This window comes from Chelonoidis abingdonii, chromosome 4 (genome assembly GCF_003597395.2).
Source record: "Chelonoidis abingdonii isolate Lonesome George chromosome 4, CheloAbing_2.0, whole genome shotgun sequence".
In the NCBI taxonomy this organism is placed as follows: Eukaryota; Metazoa; Chordata; order Testudines; family Testudinidae; genus Chelonoidis; species Chelonoidis abingdonii.
Genome location: NC_133772.1, coordinates 44,492,366 through 44,518,946, shown reverse-complemented (window position 1 = coordinate 44,518,946; position 26,581 = coordinate 44,492,366). Strand labels below are relative to the sequence as shown.

The following is a 26,581-nucleotide window of genomic DNA, read 5'->3' as shown; positions in this document are numbered from 1 at the left end:
TTTTTGTTTTTCAAGTAAAGTAATTCCCCCTCCCGCTCCATTCAATTATAAAAGTGGGCAAACACAATGTTAAAATCCAATCCAGGGTTCGATGATCCTTGCCCAGGTTTTACATGCTTCCTTTCCTTCCCCCCCCCCCCCCCCCCCCTTTCTAATGTGGTTGGATAAGTCTTCTGGTATTTCCTGCTGCAGACTCCCTCAAACAGCTGTATAGCTTTCTAATGTAAATGTCTTTCTCCTTCGCGCTGTGTTTCGCTGCTGCTGCTGCTCTCCCTCCGAATCGGCCCGAGAAGGGGCAGCCTCAGAGGGCAGCTTACGCGTAAATAGCCAATGTTTTGACCGAAGGAGTTAGAGCAAGGGAAGCAACAACTGCTTGCAAAAGGCAGGGGCTGCTTGCAACTGACAGCACAGCCCACCAGGCACCGAGCCTTGCATGGGGGAGACCTGGTGACGGTGACAGTTCGGAGGGGGAGGAAGACTTGCCTGGCCCCACAGAAGGATCTTTAAATCCAGGAGCGGGGGAGAGAGGCTGGCAGCCACAACCGAGCTGGGCATCATGTCAGACACCCGGTGGCGATGTGTTGAGAGGAACTTTTTGCTATGGTGAGGAGGACGCAGTAAGGACATGGGAAATTTGCTCCACTGATCTCCGGCAGGATTTGGGGCAGTGGCTCTGTCGATCCGAGCTATCAGGGACTGCGCTCTGAGAAGGTAAGGCATCTTTTCTGCTGGCCGAAAATATGTGTGTGTGTATTTTGAGATAGCTGAGATTTCTTATGCCTTGTGAACTGGCAGATCTTCCTTCTCCCCACGAACAATACCTGTGCTATTGAAGCTCAGATTTTACAGTCTCGCCGCTCATTATTAATGCAGTAGTAATAACGGAATCCAGACAGTGCTAACAGTTAAATCCTTGTGAACTCAACATCACATTCAGAGTCTGCGTTTCTAGAAATGCACCCGCACAATGGAGCAGTCAGCATTCATTGGGATCTATTTCTTTGAAAATATGGGACTCCTCCTCAGACAGAAAATTAACATTTGCGAAGAAGCCTCAGGAATATTAATGTGTATAATACTTTACTTTTGAAATGCCTACCCATCCTTTGCTTGGGGCACAAGTACAAATATTTAAGTTGCACTTCACAAAAATCCAATAGACCATAATAATAACGCCCATGTAGACAGCATATAACATGCACCATGTGTCCATTCCTCAGTGAATCAGACAAGAAATGCACCAATACTTGCTTTATGGTGCCATTATCTTCACACATTGAATGTATGTTGCACTTGTTTCTCTGTGGCATTTTTTTTCATTCATAGTAACATAGCATCACTGCTGTCTTTTAAAAAAATAAAATTTCCACAGTTCCAAGCTTGCAATTAGAAGCCATACTTCTAAAAAAACACTTGGTGAAACTGAGGTTTCATTTCCTGTGGAGACTGAATTGTCATCCCTTACTCATGCAAAGATCCCCATTGAAATCACTAGGAATTTTGCCTGAGTCAAAATGTACAGAAAACAAAAGAAAACAAAATCTCATTGAAAGCCAGGACATTGTGTTAAGAAGAACATAATTACAGAACAACTCAGTCTTTTCTTTTTGTTTTAAATGAGATCTCATCTGATTGCACAATTATATGCATTTGCTTTTGTTTTCATTCATATGCCAGAGAATATAATTGTACTTAGACTCAGTACCCCATGGTGGTTATATTTGTATAAGCAGGAGACCATGGAATTTTCCTGTTTATCCAGATCACAGTTTTGTTACATCCTAGGAAAGGCTGTGTTTGTGCTGAAAGTGAAATTTGTACACATTCTAGCTGTCACTTCTGTATATAAAAGAGAATAGTTTCCTTTCTGAATGAATTTACCCTAAAGGTCCACTGTTACAATAGCTCTTTATTTAAAATCAGGCTATTTATACCTTGTTCTCTGACAACACAGGCTGGCTACCTACAGAATTATATCTATATATCTGTACACAAGGTCACAACGTGAAATATATTAGAAGAGCTTGGAATGCTCAACTAGTGAAATAATCAAAAATCTTTCAGATCTGAAATGCGTAGTGGCTAAATTTACTAACACTTTGTGAATGGCTCACCAAGGCCAGTGCACACAGAGCTCATTACTGTTTTTAAAGTGCATTTCTTGCACTTTGGGATTTAGCAGTGGAAACAGTGAAAAGTCAGAATAGTTTAGCTCTTTCTCCAACAACTAATCAATCAGGCACTCAGAGCACCTTTATACTAGAGCCAGAGGTGGAATTGAACAAACTCAATTTTGGCAAAAGGAATTGGGAGCTATTGTAAGTGACATAGTTTCCTTTAAAAATACATTATGTCTGACTGGCGGGACCCATTTTCAATGCACTTCCTGTAATATGAAGGGAGGTAGATTATGACTTTGATCCAAATACTTAAACCTGATTTAAGTTTAAACCGAGCACTGGTCCCAGTGAAGTAAATGGTTATAGAGTTAAACACGTGTTTAATAGTTTGGAGGATCAGGATCTATATTTGTCAATTGCTTTGAAGACTAAAGGTGCTGTATAATCTGAAACTAGTAATTGAGGTCAGTGTGGGACTAGCAAATCACTAATTTTTATCATCAACACATTTATGTCACTCAACTTGAATTAAACACTTTGGCCCATACATTTCACCCCAGTGCATAGGGCAAAGGGGAACAAAGCTGAAGAGGTTCACATAGTCACTATTCTCCCCTCTGTGGGGTGCCCTCCCCACCCCCATCTTTCTCCCTGACATACAAATTCTCAGAAGTCATGACTAGGCAATGGAGGAGGGAAGTGCTGGGGAGAGCTGCCCTTTGCAGCGTATTTCCCTCACTCCCCACAGGTAGGCTTTTTCTTACCAAAAACCTGCAGACATTAACGCTGCCCAGAGCAGAATGAGCTTTCCCTATAGGCTTGGTGAAACTCTGTCAGTGGTTCACAGACTGCACTGGGAGTGGGCAAGCAATGGCAGCCACTCTGCCCTTGTTGGTGAGAGGGACCCTGGAATGAATGTGAAGGTGGAGGATAATATTTGAACTGGTTCAGTAATCTGTGAGGTTTGCAATGTATTCCTGTCCTTTTGTTGGCTTGAGGCTACATCCCTGTGGTTCCTCTGCCCCACATGGACTGCAAGGATAAATTCTGTCTGATTCAGCAAAATAGGATTTAAGCAGGAACCTTAATCTGGGTTTCATTTGGAGACTGGAGACCTGAGTCCTATGTAAATGTACTGAGATTATGGAATGATTTATTCTATGTGGGTTGCACAAACATAGCGGAGGGAAGGATTTGCTTCTGTATTCTTTTTATGGCCTCTCCGTTTAATTTCCATATGTTTTATTGCAACACTGACTCATTAGCTGAGTGGGAGAGAGGGACTGAATTTCAGTTTCTATTACTGGGCTGTGTATTTAACAGGGCACGTTACTGGACAGAGCATAGGAGAGGATGAGTCTCTCTGAACAACCCTGAAAAAGCTTTTATGGTTTGGAATCTGCAGTACCTTCAGGCTAATGCCACATTCTGCTCCTGAATATACTCAGCGGGATCCTTTTGAAATCAGTAGTACCTGTCCTGAAGAGCAGGACAGGATAGTATTTAGTCCTGCTTATTTTATATTATGCTACAGTATTTAGTTAGATCAGTCTGATTTAGCGTTTGACTGATTCATTGTCTAGGTGATCCATTCATTGCCCATTCAAGTCAATGAAAAGACTCCCATTGGCTTCAGTGGCAATTGGACCAGGCCCTCACTCTTCTAGGGCTAGATCCTGCCAAGCTCTGGAACTAGAACTAGGAGGCAGCACAGATTAAGCCGCTACCACGTATGCTGGACATGGTGCTTACCGGCTTCTGATTCACCAAGCCAGTAGAAAGCTGTTTCAGCCACTGTATCTGCAATTTATAGTCACTGAGTTAAAGGGCAAGAAGCCTAATTTGGGGTTTCTTCATTAGTGATGCCTCTCTGCCTTGTGTGCATTACCACAGGATTTGCTCAGTGAAAACAGCTGTTTTTCATGGCTCCACTTTCCGTGGTGAGATGTCTCTTGCAGCACATTTCAGGTGTGCATACATTCCTGCAGTGGTTACTAAGGAGATTGTAAAGGAAAACAAGATATATCTTAAGAAATGGCAGTTGGCAATTAGACTGTGTCTGTTTGGAAAGGAATTACGGTGGCCTGTTTCACCCTCATGTCTCCAACTGCGGCTGTTCTTACGCATGGCTGGTACTCTTTAGACTGCCTGTGCTGGGATTTGCATAGTAGTTTCCAGAATGCATGGCTCCTGACACTGAGCACACACTGCTACAAGAAGATACTAGACGTGGAGCTTGTAGTAACTTTTGTGGAGCAATGTGGTTGCTGTGTACCTAACTGAAATGCATGGGACTGCACTTAAATACCAGCCTCACCCAACCTCACCTACCAACATGTTCTTTCTGGCCATTTGACATTCCTCTGGATTTTTATGGGAAAGTAAGAGGCTCAGAATGGTGTTGCTGAATTTCACCCTCTTCTTAGCACACTCTGGGCAGCTGTTGAGCTGAGAGTTTCTTAGCACTTAAGGAATAGGGCTCAGCACTTCCAAACCTTTCCACGTTCTGTCTGTTGCTCTGTAGGATGAGCTCCTAAAGTGGAGACCCCAGAGAACAAAGTTCCACTAAGCAGAAACGCATGCTGCCTTGATTTTGCCATCTTGATGTCCACTTTATAAACATTCCTAATTCTCGCTTCTGAATCTCTGTTAATCAGTTACTCTCCTGACATACAGTTTTCCTGACTGAAAGTTTATTACCCACATTCTGCTGCCATGATGATAATTTGACACATTTTAGCATACTGTAAATTTCCAGCCAGCATTCTGACAAGGCTGTTTCAAACATTTCTGTAGACTGCCATTTTGCAGATGGCAGGAGCCAAAAAGATATATGGTTGCAATGTTTTTTTTCCTCCCCGCCCAGCTTCCAAGTGAGAGAACATGCAAACAAAAAATCCTGAAATAACATGTTGTGACAAAGTTCCTCCTCTACCTTGGTGGGTCCTGCGCTTATTGGCAGATTTTTTCACCTCAGTGATCGTCCCCTCTTGTGGAACCCACAGTCTGAGTCAGCTCCTCCTGTCTGATCAGGAGTTGGGAGGTTTGGGGGGAACCCGGCCCGCCCTCTACTCCAGGTTCCAGCCCAGGGCCTGTGGATCGCAGCTGTCTGTAGTGCCTCTTGTAACAGCGCATGACAGCTACAACTCCTGGGCTACTTCCCCATGGCCTCCTCCAAACACCTTCTTTATCCTCACCACAGGACCTTCCTCCTGGTGTCTGATAACACTTGTTCTCCTCAATCTTCAGCAGTACACTCTCTCACTCTCAGCTCCTTGCTTCTTGCTCCCAGCTCCTCTCACACACTCCTTCTCCTCGGCTCCTCCCTGCCTGACTGGAGTGAGCTCCTTTTTAAATCCAGGTGCCCTGATTAGCCTGCCTTGATTGGCTGCAGGTGTTCTAGTTAAAGTAGTCTCTCTACTGCAATCTAGAAAGATCTGAATTGGCTCCAGGTGCCTTGATTAACCTGGAGCAACTGCCATTTGGTTACCATGGTCCTAGGGATTTGTTTAGCCTGGGGCTAACAGACCTGTTTCTCAGTACTTTACTGTAGCCGTCTGGCCTTGCCGCATCACAATGTCCAGACTTAGAATGCTTCATTAAAGATGGATCCAGGGACCAAGACTTTATATCAGTTATTCCCACATACTGTCTGAAGGCCTTTTATAGTACTTTTATTTGGATCCAGATACTGTGTGTGCAGGTATCTGTGTAACATAAGAAAACTGGGTGATTAAGAAATATTCTGCAGAATTTGTAGCAGCTGACTGGTATGTTTGTTAATGTTGCCTCTACATGATTTCAGGCCTTCAAAAAGGATGAAAGAGGATTTTTTTCAAGGCAGAATTGCCAGGTACTTGTTTAATTAGCAATGTGGATAAAGAGAAACTAAAAGGTACCCATTGTTCTGGAGTTGGAGCTTTCCTTTGGAGTGCTCTGAAATCTCAGAGTATTTGTGTTATGTTTATATAGCTATAGTGGAGGTTGTGTCAATATTTCCATTATACTCCCTTTGGTTTGTGGGCTTTGTAATGTGGAGACAAAACTTTGCTCTGGGCTGAAAATTAACACATAAAGTCTTAGGTTGGGATTCTTTTTTTTTTTTTTCAGTTATAAAATATAATGTTTGTGGTACAGCAGCTTTGACGGGTGTGGGTTGTTCTTATGCAGTTTTTCGTTCTCTAAGATATGAAAATCTCTTGTGATTCTTTGCTATGAGCCAAGATCAATAATGTTTTCTTGGTGCTTAAAGCGGTCTTCTCAATGTTTATGAAATATATTCAAAACAAAACTCTGCCCTTTTGGTAAATCAACTCTAGTATAGTGATAGTTTTGCAGCAATTCAGTTTCCATTTGAATGATATAGTATCTGTGTTACTGAATAAAAGTCACACACTGCAATCAGCCCTGGAATGGGAGTGTTAAAATTGGAAATATTACGTAGCCTTAATTAGCATCGACAATCACTGGTACGCTGGAACAGAGCCACAGAACAATTAAATGACTTGTCCTAGATCACACAGGAAATATGGTGCAAAACTGGGAGCTGAATTCAGATTTCCGAAGTCCCAATCAATTGCCTTAACCATAAAACCATCCTTCTTCAATTAACTCTTCCCTTAATTAGCACCCTGCTCCCCAAATAAAGATACAACAGGTAGTAACTGTCTGCGCAGCTTCTGCATCAGAAGAGTCCTTGATGCAGAATGTGGCTAAAAGCAGCGAACAGCATGTGTGGTTTTGAGGAATGCATGTAAATAAAATCCTGAGATAACAATCTGAACGCTGTTAGCTGGTTATTTTTTCAGACTGAAAGTCAAGATTAATCTAAAAATATTTTTTACACCCACACTAACGCAGCGCCAGTAGAAGCTCTGGTAGCTGCTGGGTTTTCTTCATGCTACAAAGATGTCGTGATTTTTGTTACCTGTAGGTAAGTGCCAGTGAAAGCCCATCAAAATAAAATAAAATAAATCAGAAGCCAGTGTGGCAGCTCTTTTCTTTGATTGTAATGACACAGGCCTCTAGTCTCTTGGTAAACAATTTACACATCTCATTCACTAGAGTTAGGGAACTCTGCTGTACAGCATGGTGTGGCTAGCTATTAGTCACTGTGGGAAATCTTGGCAAAACAGAAGGAACAATTTCTCCCTGTCTTGAGAATTTGTCTGGCACATACCCTGAATCATTTTTCTAAGGAAGCGGGATGTGACCCTAAGGATCCAAGGCTTTTTAACATCTTAGCGAATGTGTTGCAATTCACTGAGGAAAGGCTGCTGAATGATCCATGGAATCCCTAGAAGTCTGATGTGAAATTACCACTGGAGTTACTGTTGAACTAGTGGGTTCCTTTTGATAAGCTCCTGGCACAAGCACAAGTAGAACAGATATACATTTTATAAGATTAATCTCTCAGCTTTCTCTTGCCATGTTGCTTTAAAAGGAAACCCCACTGTGTATTGTAAGTCTGTTACTGATATTAAGAATCTTTCCCCCTCTTCACTGTGGAAAAAAAGTTTGTGACCTTTTTCTTTTATATGTGGATTTCTTTTGATTCTGTGACCTTTTTCATTTAGATGTGAGTCAAAGTCAATTCAGCTTTGAACATCAGCTTTTAAAAAAAATTCTCATAAAAGGGAAAATCCTTACTTGGTTTATGAGGGCTTTCTCCAAACACTGAATTCATCTCATTCTGGTTGGAGCATTAGCAGGCCAGGCCAATAATTTGAGCTGCATTCCCAACAGATTTCTACTATTGTCAGTCCAGAGAGGGACATGGGTGTTTGGTGTTGGAAACGCGCAACATTTGTGTTTGTGATTCTGTTTATAATGGACCAGTTTTCCTGCCTGATGTAAATCCAGTTAACTTGGCCCACTGTATCTGTTTTACACTATTTATAATGCCCCTCATGATGGAGAAGAGACAGAATTTGATTGGAATGAATCTAAAAGGGGTTTGTTCTGTCAGGCTTGCTGGACAGAGAACCTCTGTCTACAATGTGATAAAAAGCCGATGGTACTGAGTCGCAAAGCCCAGGTCAGGTGATTCAGGCTTGCAGGGCTATCAGATAGCAGTGTTTCAGAGCCTGGGCTTCAGCCCGAGCCCAAATGTCTACACTGCTATTTTTAGCCCTGCAACCCAAGTCTGCAAGCATGAGTCAGTTGACCTGTACTCAGATGTTGTGCTGTCAGCTTTTCTTTGCATTGTAGACTTTCAGACAGATCCTGTAGTTCTTTCTGGTTCTCTAGCTCCCAGATGAAGAAAATACGTCCTGCGCTGCCTAATATCACCATACACTGTCTCCCTAAATCCTGGCCTGGACTCATGGAAAAGTCTGTTGACTTCACTATTATCATTATGTATTATTTATTTATATTGTGGTAGCACCAAGGAGCCCCAGTCATGAACCACGACTGTTCTAGGTGCTGTACAGACCCAGAACAGAAAATGGATCATGCATCTAATACAATTTATTTTGAATTAATATTCAAGTTTTGGCATTAACCCAAGGGAGGAAACAGATGGTTAATGAGAAAACACCCATCAGTGTAGGTGTAGTGGACCTGGTCTTCTGAGTGGTGAGCTGTTCTGGGATTTAAAGAGGCTCTTTCTGTGAAGAACCTTTCAGACCTTGGAAGGGCAGTGTGGGAGTGGATAGGGAATTGGGGTTCTGGCCCTGGAGCCATTGTGTGTTTTTGGGCATGTCACTTCAGCTTCCCATGCCTCTGTTTCTCCTCCCAGCCTTTGTCCCTTTGTCTGTCTTGTGTATTTAGCCATAAGCTCTTTGGCGCTTGGCCTGTCTGTTACTGTGTGCCTGTCCAGTATCTGGCAAAATGAGCCCTCAGTCTCAGTCGAGGCCGTTAGGTACTACCGTAACACAAATTAATAAAAATAACCCAGTAAAGTTATCCCAATACAGGATAATGACTGTCGATGAGATGAGAGGAGAGATTGTGCAACTGTTCCTGTTTTGCCCTTTCTATGACCAGGTACATCTTCATGAGGGAGTAGAAAGTAGGTAGGGAGTAGATGAGAAAAGCAAGTGAGCAACGCTGTAAATACAACAAACGGATGGTGTGACTCAGAAGCAATTTAACCAAAATAATCCCTGAAGTGCTTGAAATTTCCCTTCCCAGAAAAGCACAATATGTTGTTCCCTGCTATAAAGCTGTCCTCAAGTAATTGCATTGTATTAACGTGCACCTCATTGTTATCTACAAGATGCATAGTTAATAGAGAGCCACTGCTAATTATTGGTAATGTTCCCTCAACTGTTGAACAATGGTAGCAATAAGGACATTTCCTCTTATGATGACAGGTATCAATGTACTGTGTCAAAAATGATACTTCCAATAGCAGTTCAAATATTACAAGCCAATGCTTTATTTCTTTATGAAAACACCAATTCACCGCGTATCAGAATGTCACTTGGATAACTGCTTCTGGGCAAATGATCACTTTTCCCTGTAGTGCTGTAAAGTTAGTTGCTTTAAAGATGGGCTGGGCTTCTGGGGAAATTCTCATTTTGGGATTTTCACAGCTTCTGCGGTACAGAAACCAACTAGCATGGATTTCAGTCTTACAAATCTTACTCACATGGAACGTCTCATTGACTTGAATGGGCTTTCTTCCCTAAGTAAGGACTACAAATGTGAATAAAGGTTTGCAGGACCTTTGAGCCCGTATAGTTTAATATCATGTAGTTAACTGGCATACAAACATATTACATATATCCATCCCCTTCTTGGCTTCTGTGTTTCACTGAATGATACTGTGGGTCAAATCCTGGCCATTGGCTTCAGTGGAGCCAGGATATCACCCTGTATCTTTTGAAGGAAAACCACATTAACACCACGCCATTAGTCAGAAATTACTCATACTGCAAAGATACACGTTTTTATTTGTAGCCAGATTTGAATCCTTTCTTCAAATAAGTGCTTTGGAGGATAGGATTAAAATTCAAAATGATCTGGACAAACTGGAGAAATGGTCTGAAGTAAATAGGATGAAATTCAACAAGGACAAATGCAAAGAACTCCATTTAGGAAGGAACAATCAGTTGCACACATACAAAATAGGAAATGACTGCCTAGGAAGGAGTATTGCCGAAAGGGATCTGGGGGTCATAGTGGATCACAAGCTAAATATGAGTCAACAGTGTGATGCTATTGCAAAAAAAGCAAATGTAATTCTGGGATGTATTAGCTGGAGTATTGTAAGCAAGACACGAGAAGTAATTCTTCTGCTCTACTCGATGCTGATTAGGCCTCAACTGGAGTGTTGTGTCCAGTTTTGGGCGCCACATTTCAGGAATTATGTGGACAAACTGAAGAAAGTCCAAAGAGGAGCAACAAAAGTGATTAAAGGTCTAGAAAACATGACCTCTGAGGGAAGATTGAAAAAAATGGGTTTGTTTAATCTGGAGAAAAAAAGACTGCGAAGGGGACATGATAACAGTTTTCAACTATATAAAAGGTTGTTACAAGGAGGAGGGAGAAAAATTGATCTTCTTAACCTCTGAGGCTCGGACTAGAAGCAATAGGCGTAAATTGCAGCAAGAACGGTTTAGGTTGGACATTAGGAAAAACTTTCTAACGGTCAGAGTGATTAAGCACTGGAATAAATTGCTTAGGGAGGTTGTGCATAATAGCAAATGAAACAATAAAAAAGTTAAAAAGTAGTTTTGCTGTGGCATAATTTTCAAATGGAACAGTTCAACAGAGGTAGTGGCGAACACATGTAGTGTTACAGGGCTAGGAATATTCAGCCATTTTAGCAGTACTCCCTCCTCATCACTGAGTGCTTTGTCAGTTGTTTTGCAATGAGTTTTATGCACTGCTTAATTGTGCCTGAGAATGGAGTTATAGAGCTCAGGATTATACTCTATCTATATGCTTTCCCTGTAAATGAATGAGAACCAATAGAAAGGCTAGAACTCCCATATTTGAACTGGTGTTTCTCAAAAGTAATATAATAGCTTTTAAAACTGGCAGAGGCTATTACAATCGTCTTGTTTCACTGCCTGCATAACACAGGCCATAGAATTTCACCCAGCATGTCCTGCATAAAACTCAACTTGTGGTTGAACTAAACAATCTGTTTTAGGAACACATCCTACTTTAATTCCACATCACATGGTAATATGTTCCAGTGGTTAATTATCCCGACTATTAAAAATGTGCACATTATTTCCGGTTTGGCCTTTTCTAGCTTTAATTTTCAGCCATGGGATATTTGACTGGTAGTTTAAAAAGCCCAATACTATCTAACAACTTTCCCCCGTGTATGTACTTATAGACCATGATTATGTTCCCTGTTAACATTCTGTTCAATAAGCTAAATACGTTGAACTCCTTAAGTCTTTCCTTGTAAAGTGTTTCACCAATCTTGAATTATTCTTGTAGCTTTTCTCTGAACCCTCTCCAATTTTTCAACATGGTTTTTAAAGAGTGAACGTCACACAGTATTTTGGCCATGGGCTTGTCAATGCCACATATCGAGATAATATCATCTTCTTATTCCTGCTGAGTATTCTCCCATGTATGCATCCAAGGACTGTGTTAGCCCTTTTTATCCATGGTATCATATGAGGAGGTCCAATTCAGTTTGTTTATCTACCAAGAGCTGTAAGTCAGAGCCTTTGCAGAAGACTGAGGTACCTTCCTGGAAAGGGGCTGGACAGTTGGTTTGTTCTGAGGCAATACAAGTTTTTTATTTTCTGTACTCTTTCATTTACTGTTCTTCCAGCACTTTAATTATCTGCTGACAGTCTGCAGGCAATAAAAAGATCAAGAAAAAAGTTCTGTCCTACAAATTGTGGCATTTGAATATTCCATTTTTAAACCAAACATGCCTTGCTTGCAAGGAAGGTGCCAGCCATCCTCAGCTTTGGTAAAAGACTGGTAAATGGTTCAAATGAATGCAAATAAGGCTTGCAGCACGTTTCATAAGTAGCTTCTTACTTATGTGCTGCAATGGTGCCTGCTTATTGCATTTATCCCCAGTAGAAAGTAGAAAGCAAGTAAGGGGTGACCACAATAACAAAAAAGAAGTGAGCAAATGTTTGTGCTTGGAAAATAAGGCATTAAGGCATTTAAAAAATCCCGAGCATTAACTCTATTCTCTGTAGTTTACAGATTGCTGTGAATTCATAATTTTCCATGCTGTCTTTCCAGAAAGCTCTCTTATTCCCAAAGTACAGTATTTCAATAGAATTAAAAGCTGCATCCCCATTTTTCTCCCCAAATATCCCTATTTATAGCTCTGAAATGTTGGCAGATATGTAAGCCTAAGTCTGAAACTACCATAATGTTTTCCTCTCAAATCCAAATGGCCTTTAATGATACAGAAATTATGGCACTGGAGACAGGGTTATAGCCCAGTTATAGCACCAACTATGCTGACAGAGTTGAAAATAGTAGGAACTGGAACTGATGGAAATGATAATGTGCCATATCCATCCAGAAGGGCAGGACAAACAGCTGGGACTGCGAGTTACGGGCAGTGAAACGTGCCTTACGTGGTAAAGGTGGGAGTGGTTTAGGTTTGGATTGTTTGTGGCCGTTTTGCACATACTATTGACGTGAACATAATGAAAGTTCTGTTTTTCCATATAAAAAAAAAAGCAGCTATACGTTTCAGTTGGAATGCCTTTTATTTTAGAGTAAGGGGAAAGAACGAAAGTAAAGTCTTTGTGAAGGAGCAGTCAGCTCAATAATATGCGGCCTCACAAAATGGCAGCTACCTCAGCCAAGAGAAGATTCCTAGTCCTTTAGACGTGAAGTACACAGAAAACAAAATGGCAACAGTTACAAAGCTACATTCACCACAGAGGTGCAGGGAGAAAACAGGAGGCGTACATATTGTATGTGATTCCAAACAATCCTCAAAATGCAGCTGAGCAGAAGCTCTTTCCAAAATGGGAAACAGCGTACATAATCCCAAGATAAATGTGTCATGTTTCCTAGAGATTGCTTAGCCTTGAGAGATGTCTTTAAGTCTAAATTCAATGGGGAGAATCTCCACATTTAGCAGTCAAGGATTTTTGTGTCGCTATTAATTGGTGTCGGAGGGAAGCCAGGTCTACTGCAAATGGATTGCTTTCAAAATGTGCCAGTTTACTATTTCAATGACTTTATCCAAAGCACTCCTGGGTAGCTCAGTGGGTATTTTTTTTTTTTCAGTGGTAGCATCATATGTGCTGGGGCTCTGAACCTGTCAGTTCTGGCAGTGGCTGCTGGATTATAAAACACTGAAATATACAGTAGTAAGAATGATGCCCCATCCATGTCAGGCTTGAAGAAGCAGTTCCAGCGTCTTGGCATCCCAGAGAGACTAGTATTCACATTCAGGGCTGCTTTACCAGTCATTCATATCTAAATGGTTTAAAAGTCCATCCTACTGCTTCAAAATAAGTAAGTATTTGTGTGTTTATTAAATGAACATGTTAGTCATCATTATCCAACAAATGTTTGATAGGGACAGGGCACTTACAAAGACTTAATGGAAAATGTGTAAAGATTTGAAGTTAAAATGTTTGTTTTTTTGTTTATTTATTTGTTTTTAAAGCATCCTGTTCTAAAGACAGCTTGGTTTTAGAGCAGTGGCTCTCAGTCTTTCCAGACTATTGTAACCCTTTCAGGAGTCTGATTTGTTTTTTGTACTCTCAAGTTTCACCTCACTTAAAAACCACTTGCTTACGAAATCAGACATAATACAAAAGTATCACAGCACACTAGTACTGAAAAATTGCTGACTTTCTCATTTTTACCATATAATTATAAAATAAATCAACTGAAATATAAATATTGTACCTATATTTCAGTGATAGTGTATAGAGCAGTGTAAAACAAGTCACTTTGAAATTTTAGTTTGCACTGACTTCACTGTTTCTTTTTATGTAGCCTGTTGTAAAACTAGGCAAATACCCAGTTGAGTTGATGTACCTGTGGTTGAGAACCACTGTTTTAGGGGACCCAGATCATTCCCTCTTGCATAAGGGAGCCTGTAAGAGGATTTCCTTGGTTGTCCCATAGTCTACTTCCACTTCCCCATGATAAGCTGCTCCCCACAAAATATAGTTGATCTTTCACCAGAGAGCTTCAGTAGGCCAGGGCTACCTCATCTTCTCCCTAGTCACAGCTGCCCCCAGAAACGCAAATATAGTATAATGAGTGGGACTGGTGAAAGAGGGTCTGGTTTCAGGAGGAGCTAGTTGGTAAGTGACATCTCTAGAGCTCAGGAATGCAAGTTGGTGGCCAGGATGCTATGGAATAAATGTAGGCCTGGCTGCATGCAACACTGGCCTCTAGGCATGCTCAGTAAAGATCTCTTTCCTACAGTGCTGTCTACCTTGCTAATGAAACTCCAGGCTGTATTTTCTTTTCATGGGAACTTTTGTGGCTTGTCAACTTCCCCAGCACAAACTTTGGACCCATAGAACTGCTTCTATTGGGTCTGGGAAAATGGGGTACAGTGCTGCGGGGCCATTATTACCAGCCTCCAGTTTTTCCCAACCCTCCATGAGTTTTTCATTGGTTCTTAATGTGTCTTTGCTGACTTGTAAACATTAAAGCATTTATCAGGCACTCCTACATTCCTAAACGTAGTCCGAGAAAATAGTTCCTCCTGCCTTCTCTTATGAAAGTGCTCTTTTATCTGATACAATATTTAGATAACCATGCAAACATCAGAAACTGTTCTGACTACCACAGTAAAGGAATTTAGACTAGTGTTATGGCACTTAATGTTTTTAAATTATTATTTTCCATTCAGACTTTTTTAGCAAATGGTGATTTTTTTTCCTCTGTGTTTATATCTCTGAGTTTGTGAGAAACTGCCATGGTCAGTGCCAGTTCTGGAAAACCTACCAGTTAAGACTGAATAACTTGCCAGTCCCAATTTTACTGGGAAAAGAGAGGTTAATGAAACTCGAAGAATGTCTTGGTACCTCTGCTCTGCTGTAATAAATCTAGATAAAAAGCACAGGTACTGTGAATTCAGAGTTATGTTAACTTTCAGCAAACCACGGCCTCTTACTCTTTTCTCACAACTCTCTCCCTTTGTGTTGTCTCAGACCTTCCCAGTAGATAAGTGTTGTTATTGCCCACAATTCAGAGCTGTGCTTCTCAGGAGACTCTGTGAAGGGAATGGCAAAGTATCTCTGGTCCCCACTTGTATGAAGTGCACACTTTACTTCTGTCTAATATATGTAGGTAGGTAGGGCCTGATCCAGCTCCAATTGAAACTAATGGAAAGACTCAGGTGGACTTGAATGGGAGGTGTATCAGATCCTTATACTGTACTTGTTACCAGAGTATATGAGCGCCTGTAGACGTGTGGACTCATACCTGTGGCGCCTCCTGCTGATTGTCCTTGGGAATTAGCTCACTGCCAGCCAGGAGCGCCCTCTGCAGGCCAGTGATCCACCTGTCCTGTTGGCCCCCATGTCCCTCACTGGACCCTGTGCCCTTTTAACTGGGGTGCTGCCCCCTTGCAGTACCCCACCAATCTGGGTCTCCCCTCGCTGGGGAAGCATCCAACCCACTATCCCCACTTTGCTTCAGTTTTGGCTTCTGCCCAGTCTCCATCTAGCCCCCCGTTCACTGGGGCAGACTGCAGTCAGCCACTCATCATAGGCAAAGGGGTTTGGACCTGCTGCCTTTGCCTACCCCTTGGGCTGCCCTCTGCAACCCTGCTCCACTCAGGTACCCTGTATCTAGCTCCCTGCAGCCAGGCCCTTCTCCCTCTATGGCCTGATTAGGGTGTGGCCCAGCTGCAGCCACTTCCCCAGTAAGCCCAGCTTTTAGAACTGCAGCTTTCAAGCCCTCCCAGGCCGCTTTTTAAACCCCTCAGGGCAGGAGTGGGTAACCAACCCCTACAGCACCTTATCTTTGTACACATTTGAATCCACATCTTACTTCAATCCTCTTCTTCAGTATTCAACCCAGAGCACCCTACAGCTGAAGACTTGAGAGTTTGTCTCAGGGTATGGCTACACTTGAAACTTCAAAGCGCTGCCGTGGCAGCGCCTTGAAGTGTGAGTGTGGTCGCAGCGCCAGCACTGGGAGAGAGCTCTCCCAGCGCTGCACATACTCCACATCCTTATGGGGTTTAGCTTGCAGCGCTGGGAACCGCGCTCCCAGCGCTGCGGCACTCTTTACACTGGCGCTTTACAGCGCTGTATCTTGCAGCGCTCAGGGGTGTCTTTTTTTTACACCCCTGAGCAAGAAAGTTGCAGCGCTGTAAAGCGCCAGTGTAGCCAAGGCCTCAGTCACTCCTAATGAGGTTTGGGAAATGCAGTGTCTTTAGACCTCGGGGGGGAAAACTTTCTGAAGGTAGCCTCTCCTGTCTGGAGTTGATGTAACTGCCAGATTCTCAAATCCCTCCCTAACTGCATGGTTAGACATACAGCATGTGCAGTACCTTCATAAGTGCCTTGATTCACCCATTCCCCTCCTCAGACTTGTCCACTTTTCCTGTCATCCGTAATGTGACAAGTCTTGCACAACACTCTATGACATGCACAGTGGCCTCTGTTATTCAGAGTAGCTTTGGGTGAATTGGCTACTCAGGTTTCTATGCCAAGAGCAGCCTTGTGTATCCTAGTACGGGTTCAGGCCCCAAATGCACAATAAGTCAGAAACATCAGATAACTTAGACTAGTTCCAACCAGATGAATTCATTGACTCGTTATTCTTGTTGAGTATATTCAACTACAATGGCTCCTATTTCACGATGGAAGGAGAGGAATAGGGATAGTGGGGATTATTAATTCCCACTTGCCGGGGAGTCTGGATTTCATTTCTTTCCCATTTCTAGAAAGGTTCCTCAAAGCACATGGGACAAGATTGAGATGTACATTGAGGAAATGACAAAATTAGTTTTAATGATTTTGGTTCTTTGCTATGGTAGAAATTCATAAACCTTCGAATGTTGCTGTCACTTATACCAGTTACAGGAATGCTCTCTCTGCATATATGTAAATAGTTAATCAGTTAGGTACCAGTAGGTTTTGTAGGACCAATACATCTTGTGTTTGTACTATGAATGGGTTTCTCTGGCTGCACTTTACAGTACTCTTAACAACACCCATACAATCCTGTTAACATCAGTGGGGAGAAATGGGTATAAATGAGGGCAGAATCTGATGGAAGGTTTCCCCCTCACTAAGTGTCAATACTGTTATCTTCCAGCCTGAAGTAAATCAGGAGAATTAGGGCTTGTCTAAATGGGAAATTATACCAGCATAACTGTATTATAATTATGCTGCTATAAATGCCCATATGGACACTCTTGTTCTGGAACAAGAGTGCCTTTTCCCAGTTTTGCTTATGTTGCTTTGGAAGCAGCATAAACTAAACTAGAAAAAGGCACTTCTATTCTGGAATTAGTGCCCACAGGGAGCTATACTGCTATAGTTATATACAGTATAATTATACTGGTATACTTCTGCCAATACATTTCTCTGTGTAGACAAACCCTTCCATATATAGGAGCATGGAGAACACTGAATTGGTGGTGGTTGGGCTGCAAACAATAGCCTAATCTGTCTTTTGTCTAAAAACACTTAGGTCTCCTACTTTGTACGTCTTGCATTTTCTTCTTCCCTTCCTGTTGTGCAGTCTGTACTGTTTTAATACTTGCAACATTCCATCCCAGCGGTAGCTGATTTCAGTGCTGTGTGTGTATGTGATTTGTTAGGTGCTTTTGAATTCTTCAGGATGTAAGAGGTTGTCTTGCTTATCTGTCTAAAATTATCATGTGAATGACTGAGAGAGTTGAAATATTTCTGATTCAAATTATATAATGAAGCTGATCTCCAGCAGGTAGCTTTAATCTGCAGGGCTGACCTGCATTCAGCGAGCAGAGCACAGAATACTGATCTTGGCACAGTACCACAAAGAAGTTAGTTCTACATGGATTCATTGTCATTGAACAATTTTTCCAATATAATCGTCCCCCACCTTTCTTCTTCTTTGTCCAAAAAGCATATCGTGTACAGTGGTGACTTCAGTTATTTCTACTGCAATCAGCAATAGCGCTACACTACGTGAATGCAGGTTAACATTGCTGATTCTCAAAGTTTGCAAGAGATATAATGATCTTTGGGGGATCTTAGTTTTAATTGACCTAGATGTCCTCCAGCAGCAAGGGAAGAGCTGCCAATCTCCACAGTTACGGAGGATAATTCAAGGAAAGGGCCCTTCTCCATTTGTGCTTGACTTTTTGCCTTCTAATCATGTCCCAAGGTGGCAATGAAGTGTAGAGTCTTCTTGGGTATTGCATTTTCTTGAGGTGTCCATGTGAATCCCTTTACCTTTAATAGGATATAGGCGGTGTATAGATTCTGTGCTACAGTACATATTAATCATCATAGGGATTCATTATTATTATTATTTATTCTTAGTGCCTAGAGGCCCCGAACACAGCCCACATTTTGCTAGGTGCTGTACACACACATATTAAAAAGATAGTTGCTGCCAGAGTGATTACTGATGGCACAGAAACCATTTCTGTGGCATCCCTGCATGAGTTCTCTGCCCACATTCCCCCCTTATGTGGGGCAAAAGTGGTGCCACGACCTTTCAAGAATTAAATGAATCCAGCTTGTAACCCATAATCAATGGAAGTTTAATGGGAGAGGCCCCTCTAAAACCATTAAATACAATCTGCTATAACAGGCCGCAGAGTTCATATTATTCATTTAATTTTGAACAGCCTTGTTAAGAAGAGATCTAGTTAGGATTTAGAATTAAAAACAATAGAACACAGACATTTATGCTTAAAAAAACACCTTAAAGAATATGAGTTACAACAGGAACATGTAGCGTCAGGGTTGAGACAGTGTCCTAGACATAGAACCAACTGGATAGAAGGGACTGCAAGGGTCATCTCATCTAACCCCCTGTCATTAAAACATGCATTATGCACATGAGTAGCGTGTTTTAATGAAACCTCTGTAATTCACACTTAGCTAACTTGCACAACACCCCCCAGCATCTCTCCCCCATTTCTCAGCCAAATTTTAATAGCAAAGGGCACGAGTCAAGGCTTCAAGGCTGTTACAAAACACACTACAGAGAATTTAGCAGTATTTTGTGAAGTATTCACTGTTGCCAACGCTTGAAATTTTATTGCAAGTCTCATGATAATTGGTCTCTTTCTTTAAGACCCAACTCCTGGAGTCATGGGATTACATGAGGGTCTCAGCTTTCATGGGAAAAAAATAAAAGGAAAAAGAAAAAAGAAATTTCTGATCCTCATAGATGAAAATGTGATTTTACTGTAACCCAATGGCTTGAAATTCAGCAGGCAATGAAAAGGAACCCCACATTTATTATTTTTAAAAAAATCTCATTTTGAACCCAATCTCTTGGTTTTTGAGGCCTTGTCTCATGATTTTTGATTCCTTGGAGTTGTCAATATTGTCTTAAACAACTAAAGCAAGACTTAAGAAATAAATGAGCAAAGTACATTTCACAGTGCCCTGTCTCAGCTGTTTCAATTGTTTGTTTACAGACTCATTGATTTGCAACATCTGGTCATACGTGATCTCTGTCTCCCAGTCATTAATGTGAATTAGTAAGGGTCCCTTACGTTGCTTTTGAGTTGGAGGAGGGTGGGGACAAAAGGAGGAAGCTTCTGAAACCCAGAAAATTTTTTGTGTTTTTCTATGCTGAGATTGTCAAAGGAGCCTAAGGGAGTTAGGCACTAGCAATGAATGTCAATGGGTTTTGAGTGCCTGATTTAGGCTCTCATGAAAAATCCCAGTCCTGATCAATTAATAGAAAGTATCTGACTAGATTTAAATCCTTTTTTGGAGGAGAGGAGAGAAAATACAGATTCTTAAGCATGTTCTTAATTGTAAGCTCATGAGTAACCCCCTCCCTGTTTGTTAAAGCATTGATTGCAATGGGATGTAAGCACACGTTCAAAGTGAAGCATGTGTTTAAATGCTTTGCTGAATCAGGCTACAGTGATCAGGCTGACAGCTTGCATGCCAACTAAACAAGGAGTCCATAGCTAAACTGGTGGCCAATTGTGGCCATTTTGACTACTCAGACTACTTATGCAGCTGGGCCTGATTGTACTCAGATGGCATCACCAATCCCATCCAACCCTATTTGACTGTCCAGCTGTTGCCTTTTTTATCATCCTCCGTTGTGAGCTTTCTGGGGATCAGTTTATGCTGAGTCTAACACAATGGGACCCTGATCGGTGATAGGGACTTCTAGGCACAACTGTAATATAGAGTAATAATAATTGCATGAATTATCGATCTTTCTTATCCAGGCAGACCAAGGAGATGGGCAGGAGTGGGGGGATGTACTCAAAAAGGAATGAGTCGCTCTGTATTTGGTGATAGCTGGCGTGAGTGATAAGCATTTGCATTGTCTGTATGATTGTATCAGCATTTTCCTTGATTCATGTGCTGTTAAAGTATTTTCTGTGAGTTTTGGGCTATAGTGTTTTATTCAGGGAATGGGCAACTTCTGCTGTTGTATTTCACAAGCCTTTCATAGATGTCCTTCTCTGGTTAGGGGAAAGCATCTTTATCTATCAAATACCTTGGTACTATCCTGGGCTGTGATTATTTGTGTTGACACAGCAGACCTGTGGTGGGTAGGGAAGTTCTCTACTACTTTTGTTGGTGGCAGCATTAAAAAAGGAAGGTGTGTAAATTGTTATAGCCTAGAGGCGCAGTCATTTACACTGCTATGAGTTGGGCTGGTTTGATATGTCCAATTTTATAGCTTTTTGTAGATATATATCGTATTGTTGTTCCCAACATTCCCTGGGCTGAGAGAGGAGACTGTCAAGTTCACATCCCAGTGGATGTGCTGCAGCAACTTAGCGCTGGCTGCAACTGTGAAACTTTTAAAAAAAACCTCTCCCTCTCAGCCTCCTCTGACAAGCTCCTGTGGTGTAGTAGGGGCTGTCCTTCATTCTGGGCCAGATTGTCAGCTGCACTGAGTTTCCCCATGGGGCAGCAGATAGGAGAGAAGCCAGTTAGATACTCCCAGCTTCTCCACCTGGTCCTGATACAGGTTAGAATAGCCTGAGAGTTGCTTTAATCTGTGCCAGCTGGCAGTGGTTTCCTAGGGGCTGTCCAGTAGGTGAAGAAAGTGGTCTGGCTGCATCTCTTTCTCACAAGTAACATGATTGTCCTCAGCTGCAATATATCCCCGCACCAGTGGCTGTAAAGGAAGGTGACATAGGCTCTTCTGGCTGTGTACCTGCTGGGGGAGACTGAAGATAGGAACAGATTCTATCCCTTCAGCCATACAAAGGGGACAGGCCAGGGTAGAGTATATGTGTCTCTACTTCTACATCTTTGGCAGTACAGAGATGGGACTGAACTCTGTGTATTTCATAACCCAGCAGTGAGTTCCCATGGAATGCATGCAGGTGTGCACACAGCAGAGGAGATAGCGCTCCCTGGGGCTAGACAGTTGATGCTATAGGAAAATAAGTATTACATGAAAACATGACCTATAACCCCAAAGGAATATTTGGGGCCAGAGCCTCAGCTGACATAAGTCTGGGTGAGTCCATCGCTTCAATGGAGCTGTGTTGATTTAAACTGCCTGAGGCTGTTTCTGAGTACGCCACCACACTTTTCATGTATGGAGAATGATCACGTTCAGAAAGACAAGTTGCTTTATTTTATCCACTTTTTCCCATTTAACAAATAGAGTTGACTCAGTGCTTGTAATATTGAAGGCTGAGCTGCATTCGTAATACGATTTTTTTCCCAGTAAGTTGTAATTTGGGGGATCTGGCTCATCCATATGAATTACTCTGTTGTGCAGAACAAGGTCATTCTGCTCTATATCTCTGCCTTCTTTCTGTCTAACCAGACACCATGTCCCCCTGGCATTTTGTTCAATGCCTGTGAAATCATTTTCAGTTCACTTCATATTTAGGTTATATGTTTCCCCTGTTATTGGTGTGTAGGGCATATAGAACAATCAATGGTCTGTTTTGTGCTCTAAAAAATGCAGTAAATTGTGTTATCATTGTTGATTTGCATATTGTTGAAGATAATATCATGCCCAGCTCTTCTATAGCGTACGTTATGGCTACAGGCCCTAAACCTCACAGGCCCTATACTTCCACTAAATGTTCTGGTTGTACTCGGTCAGGCACATTTTCGTATATATTAGCACTGTACTATTCAACATAGAATATAAATACTACATTTATCTATGTGATATAGCACGATACATATTGTATTCTGTAGTACAATTGAAAGTATAAATGCATGTGTATGCATATAGAGACACAGCACTTGGAATGTTCTTTTTCATACATCTTGAACGTTCAGCTAACTCCTGCACGCGCATGGAGCATTGTTGACTTCATGGGGTTCCACACTGGGCCAGAGGTCAGCTCCCGTGTATTAACTCACAGGAATGGAGTCTAAGGGCTAGTCTACACTGGAAACATACATTGGTATAGCTGTTTCTCAAGAGAGTGAAAAATCCACACCCCTGAGAGATGTAGTTACATCAATTTAACTCCAGGTGTACACAGTGCTAGGTGGATGGAAGAATTCTTCCATTGACCCATCTGCCAACTCTTGGGGATGTGGATTAACTACTGCAATGGGAGAATGCATCTTGTTGCTGTTGTGAGCGTCTATGCTGAAGCACTACAGTGGCACAGCTGCTGTGGTGCAGCTGAAGCGTTTAAGTGTAGACATAGCCTAAATATGTATAAAAGGCCATGGGCTAGATCACCCCTCCCCTGGGAGAACTTCCGAAAGGAGGTATGAGAGGGAACCTTTTGCCCCATAAGTCATTCTTTCCATAGATTAGGGGTTTGTCCTTCGCAAAGAACAGGTTGGCAACACAGGCATCAAAGTCTACTGGAGCCTAAAGACGTCTTGTGTGGATGCCCTTAGAGCTGGTAGGAAATTTTTTCAACAAGATATTGGGTTTTTTGGTTGGAAAATGCTGATCTGTTGAAACTGAAACTGTTCACAGAAATGTGTCAGTTTGACAAAACCTTGACTGGGAAGGTTTCTCAGGTCCAGAATGGTTGTTGATGGTGGGGTTTTGTTTTTTGGCAGGGAGTAGGGAGGAGAGGGGAGGAAAGAGAGAGAGACTCTATAGCCTATTGGCTATAGGGCACTTACCTGGGACGTGGGAGAGCCAGGTTTAAGTCCCTGCTCCTAATCAGGCAGACTTGTACCTGGGTCTCCCACATCTCTGGTGAGTCTACTTTTTGTTCCAATGCAGAATGAAAACATTCTGGGGCATTGCCAGCAGATCGAGGACGTGATCATTCCCCTCTATTCGACATTGATGAGGCCTTATCTGGAGTACTGTGTCCAGTTTTGGGCCCCACACTACAAGAAGGATGTGGAAAAATTGGAAAGAGTCCAGCAGAGGGGAACAAAAATGATCAGGGGGCTGGAGCACATGACTTATGAGGAGAGACTGAGGGAACTGGGATTTTTAGTCTGCAGAAGAGAAGNCTCTCATTGCAGTGCGGGAGGTTTAGGTTGGATATTAGGAAAAACTTTTTCACTAGGAGAGTGGTGAAGCACTGAAATGGGTTACCTAGGGAGGTGGTGGAATCTCCTTCCTTAGAGGTTTTTAAGGTCAAGCTTGACAAAGCCCTGGCTGAGATGATTTAGTTGAGGACTGATCCTGCTTTGAGCAGGCAATTGGACTAGATAACTGCCTGAGGTCCCTTCCAATCCTGATAGTCTATGAAATGTTGAAACCTTGAAATTTTTCCAAATCAGACTTCTTGTTTTCCGGCCAGCTCTAGATGTTTTTTTTTGCATTTATACCAGCTCTGATGCCCCCGCCACCTGCACCCTGGCAGCTTGACTCCTTTGGCAGCTGGCCTCTGCCCTCCCCAGCTCCCACCTGTGTACTCCTGCATGCCACAGGCAGGAGAATTATGCATCTGGTGTGAGCTCATTATGGGAAAGAGTCAAGGGTCCCAGAACCCTCTTCCTTTCTAGCTCAGCTATCCAGAGAAAGCCACAATTCTGTCCTCTCTGTGTAGCCTTGGATAAGTCATTTTAGTGTATCTCTTATTTCCTCTTCTGCAAGTTAGAGGCAATACTTCCCTGCATCACTGGAGTGTTGTGGGATTAATTACTGTGAGTAAGATGCTTTGAAGATCTAAAGTGCTATATTCAGTAAAAGCTAAGTGGGAGTCGCAATTGGCCGAACCTGTGGACGTGGCAGATAAACAAACCGGCCCAGCCCTCCAGGGGCTTTCCCTGCGCAAGTGGCAGCCCTAGTTTGGGAAACACTGCTCTAGAGAGATCCTAGGAGAGAGCATGTATTAAAAGGAAAACATTTTGAAAAATAAAATAAATAGGGCCTGCCCTTCCTGACTAGGTATTCACTTGACTAGTCAGCATGGAGCAGAGGAGAGGTTTGAACTGCACCGTATGGGTCACATATGGGCCCAATCTGTACATATGGAGTAGATATGTGCAAAGTCCAGGTTCGGTCCCAGATCCCAGCTTTCTCAAAGAGTGGAGGTGTTTTGATATTAGGTCGGTTAGCTCAGCCCGCTATGGAGACAAATTCTAGTTTGGATCTGGAGATATGGTTTGGCCCATCTCTGTTACTGAGATTGTGGTGTATCAGCACATCTAAAGAGGACCCTTGCAGGCATTTTCTGCTGGTCTCTAGATCAGAAATCCTCAAATTCTGGTCCATGGACCACTGGGGAAGAGCATTTTCTGGTGGTTCCTAGAGAGCTAGCTAGTTGCATTGTGTTTGCTCTCTGCCTTGTTTCCAGCTGCTAAACTCAATAAAAAAGAATTTAAATACAATAAATGTTTTCCTATTATTACTCTTCTATGTAATCAGCTGCCAGAGGGATGTTCTGCAATCATGAATGGGAGGGGTGGTGACCTGTGCGGTCATGACAGAAGGGGAAATTCTCTCATGGGCCATCTCTCTACGGAAGCTACTAAACTGGAGATCCTCTGCCCCAGAGAGTACACAGTCCAAGCAGACTGTATGGAGTAGCCTGGGTGAAGTGACCGATGCAACACGAAGGCGGACAATGCAAATTGGATAAAGCATATCTCCAAACAAATTAATCGTTATCCTTTAGACAGACAAAAGCTTTGAGGAAATGTCAGATTCTTTATAAATATCATGCAGTGCACAGCTGGTTGTTGCCTGCATTTTGCTGGCCTGGCGGGTGTGATCTATTCAACAAGAGAATAGACATTAAAAAAAAAAAAAAAAAAGAATACTATCACTGTTGTGCTCCTGTTCTTAAGAGTAACCATCTGCACATCCCCAAGCCCGAAGGAATGGGTTGTCATTATCTTCCACACATCGCAAGTGCATCTAGAATGTGTCAACTCAGCACCCTGGGAAATCCTGGAATATTCCATAACTGCCAGGCATACAAATGCAATTCCAGAGCTGGCAAATTTGTATGAATAATTCTACTGCTCTGTAATGTGGGCTGGAAATAGCAAGGCTAGTTCCTTACAAAGGCCACAAATCCATCATTTTGAAATGTCAGGCCTTTGTTGCCTAAAATAGGCTGTTTATCTTCTTTTCCATGCATGCTACACAAAAAGTTTATTTTTCTTTAGAGCACACAGTGTAATTGCCATCAGGGACAAGAAGATGGGTGGTTAAGGAGCTAGAAGGAGCCAGCTCACAGGGGTTGGGCTCAATAAGTACTAAATGCTCCTTCCCACCCACATGTGGACAAAAGAAGCCTTAGATGCAATCAGATTGTTGTGGTGGAGTGGGCCACTGGGGTATGTCCGTACTGCAGTTAAAAACCCACAGCTAGCATGTGTCAGCTGACTCCGGCTTGCAGGGCTCAGGTTGCAGGGCTATACAATTGCTGGGTAGATGTTCGGGCTCTGGCTGGTGCCTAAGCTCTGGGACTCTGCAATGGGGGTGGAGCGGGGAGGTTCCAGAGCACAGGCGCCAGCCAAAGCCCGAATATCTACACTGCAGTTTTGCAGTCCATGCCCTGCGAGCCTCAGTCAGCTGACATAGGCCAGAAGCGAGTGCTTAATTGCAGTGTAGACATACCCTAAGAGAATGCTCAGGAAGCTCTACTCACCTGGCCTAGGATGGAATTCTACTCCATGGTGTCGCTAGGCACTGCAGTATCGTAGAGTTATGGGTGTGGCAAGGATTTAGTGTGTGTATGTGTGGGGAGCAGCTGGTATGCAACTCCACAAGCCTAAGCCCTTTATTGGGACTGTGCAGGGGTTGGAGCCGCTACTATAGCCCAGGGACAGCAGTAGTATCATTCTAAATGACTGGATTTGTAGAGTGGATTCTTGCTTCTTGCAGCGGCTCCTCTGTGTAGCCCATATTTATCTGGATTATGCGTGAGAATGTGGTGTGGTCTACCTCAGCATGAGCTGAACTTCTGTAAGTGCCCTCAGTTCAAGACTCCTTTCAGGGACTTAAAATAACTTGACTGTGAGCAGTTTCTG

At 42.5% G+C, this 26,581-nt stretch overlaps 1 protein-coding gene across 2 annotated transcripts in view; it reads left to right on the top strand.

Moving 5' to 3' along the window:
• The first annotated feature begins 200 nt into the window (after positions 1-200).
• OSBPL5 (oxysterol binding protein like 5) overlaps positions 201-26,581 on the top strand; it is a 208,714-nt gene continuing 182,333 nt past the window's right edge. The window contains exon 1 of one of the 2 annotated variants that reach the window (XM_032765512.2): positions 201-711. The gene's annotated coding sequence lies outside the window, so the exon portion shown is untranslated. The remainder of the gene's footprint in view (positions 712-26,581) is intronic. The other variant, XM_032765511.2, reaches the window with a different exon arrangement.